The following is a 2,662-nucleotide window of genomic DNA, read 5'->3' as shown; positions in this document are numbered from 1 at the left end:
CTCACACACACACACACACACACACACACACACACACACACACACACAGAAAAAGCCTCTTCAGCGCAGTCAGCAGGCCAAAGGAATGTTTTGCTACATTAATTTGAAATTTGCTCTCCAGAGCTGTGAGAATCTGACTTTTTGTTCTCAGACGTTTTAAAACTCAAAATTATAATTATTTCAAAATGTCTTACAAAACAAAACAAAACGAACACTTCAGCAGTCCAGGCCTGAACGAGAGGCACGATGATTAGCTCACTCCTCTACCTGCGTCCCAATGTCAGATATCCACGAGTCATCGAGTTTTAAGGAATCAATGACAGATGGCGGGCCCTAGGGGGCAGACACAGAAATGTACAGTGCTGGAACTTTTCCACATTTTGTCTTGTTACACTTTTTGTCTGTTTTTTTCTCATCAACACAGTGTGTGTTTTGGCACATTAAACAAACTGCATCTGACGGAAACACATCAACAAGTCCATCTGTTCCATTTCCACTGGATAAATCGGTTAGTGGCGCACGAGAAAACGACGCAGAGAAAGTCAGATTAGTGTCCTCCAGAGAGACAGTGACAGATATACACCCGCGTCAGAGACAGTCACAGGTCAACTTTAGAAAATATACACACTTATACCCAAAATATATTAGAGAAAAATAGCTTTGGCCTATTTCTGTCCAACTCTATACAACAACTCAAGCCTGTTTTTTTTTTTTTCAGCTTCTCTTTATATTATAAATATCTTCAGGTTTAAATAGAAGTAGATAAAAAGCCTTCTCCCTCTGTCATAAGACTTTAGTATTTTGGTTTGATTCTCTTCAGAGAAGTGAGAGCAAAAACGTTTCAACTGTAAGCTCAGTAGAAAAACAACTAATTATATCTGTACACAGTCCCAAAAAAAAGAACATTTCAATGACGTGTGCATAGGCAGCGGGATCACTGAGGCGCCTAACATATTCAGACTAATATGCCAAAAAAGTCTAAATGTGTCCAAAAATGCTGAATAAAATTTAAAGTTTCTAAAATGACTTATGTTTAAAGCCAAAAGGAGGGATTCAAAAAATTACTGGAGGGGGAAAAAACGTTGGGAAATTTTAAATACATCGATTTTTCAAGGAAAAAGAAAGAAAAAAAGAAAAAATAAATACATTTTCAATTACATCCAAAAGCATTTGGCAAAAAATATCTCAATAAAAACACTACCAATTTCTGGATTAATCATCAAAAATAAAATAAAAAACATTTTTGGCATTTTTTTTTATGGCTTTTCTTATAAAATAGCATAGTTGATTACAGTAGAGTGGACCCTGGTATTCATGGGGCTTAGAGACCACAGCTATCCATGAATAGTTGAAATATGTGAAAAACTATTAGCAATGGCTGTTTTAATAGTTCAAATATCCAATATGCCTTCATCTGCATTAATACGTACAGTGAAAACTGTATTAGCTTTACGCAGAAGCTAACATCCAGCCTTCACTTTTTTGTTTATGCTAGGAGCATGTGGTGGTGAATTTTCATAGGAAAACCCGGAGTGGAGTTTTAGCGGTATGGTAATTTTTCCTGTTAATCAAGTGGAATGRATTCTTTCATGAAGCAACCGACCCTTTGCACCTGACGTCCTGCTATTCAGAAAGCAGCCATGATGGAAGTCAAACCAACACATCTCTGCGTTAGCTCCTGCAAAGCTGATCAAAAATCAGACAATATCAGCCTAATACTGCTTTTATTTAGTTGATTTCACAGTAAAAATATCAAAGATCGGCTGAAAACAGACCTGAATCCACAGCAAACTTTTTTGTCTGGAAACTTTTTGACGAGGAAAGAAGACAGCGATGGATAGTAGCCACTAATTGTAAGGACCAGCAGCCCTTGATGTACTCGCAGATTTGGAGCAAACATTTTTTGCAAGGTAAGAAAATTAATGTTAATACACCTCTTAAGGAAGTGAGATTAATAAGACGTAATGTGTAGCTGCATTTCCATCGACATTTTGAAAATAAATTTGCCCAATAGAAACACGGCAGTTTCGTTTATAGATAAAAACCCTTAGCACTGGCAAGTAAGGCTGTATAATAAAATCGATTCTACAATATTTATCGATTTTCCCCCTATGAAAGTATCGATTTTTTATCCGGAAGTATCGATACATTAAACCATAGGAGTCCAGTGGCTTATACGCGTCTTTTTAACATGTCTGATTTGTGACGGCGTAGCAGCAAGACTCCACGTCCCCCAGTCTCACTTTCCACTTGTGCTAAAAGTTCTCATTGTAAACTTTTTATAAAAGTTTTGCACAGATTTGTAATGGAAATGCAGCTAATATTGTACTATGGAGAAGGTACTTGGCTAACCATGATAACCATGGAGAAATGCCCCGCCATCATGTGATTTGATCAAATCGATGAATACATCAGAAAGCCAAAGGTCAGTTTCTAAGCTAGCTATTTCTGACTTTTGTAAATACTGCTGTCTATGAGCAGTGGCGCAAAAAGTGGGTATGTAACGCATAGGGGCGCAGCACCAGAGGGGGTGCCAAAACCCCGTCTGGAGGGGGCGGCGCGCCGATTATGTTTTCCCATACACTTCTGCGCGCCTTACGCTCCTTCACCTCGCGCACATAACGAGGTAAATGTACCCTTCACGTTTCGTCGCCTCGGGGGG

The sequence above is a fragment of the Poecilia reticulata genome, linkage group LG2 (assembly GCF_000633615.1).
Source record: "Poecilia reticulata strain Guanapo linkage group LG2, Guppy_female_1.0+MT, whole genome shotgun sequence".
In the NCBI taxonomy this organism is placed as follows: Eukaryota; Metazoa; Chordata; class Actinopteri; order Cyprinodontiformes; family Poeciliidae; genus Poecilia; species Poecilia reticulata.
Note: the sequence above shows the minus strand (reverse complement) of the source record.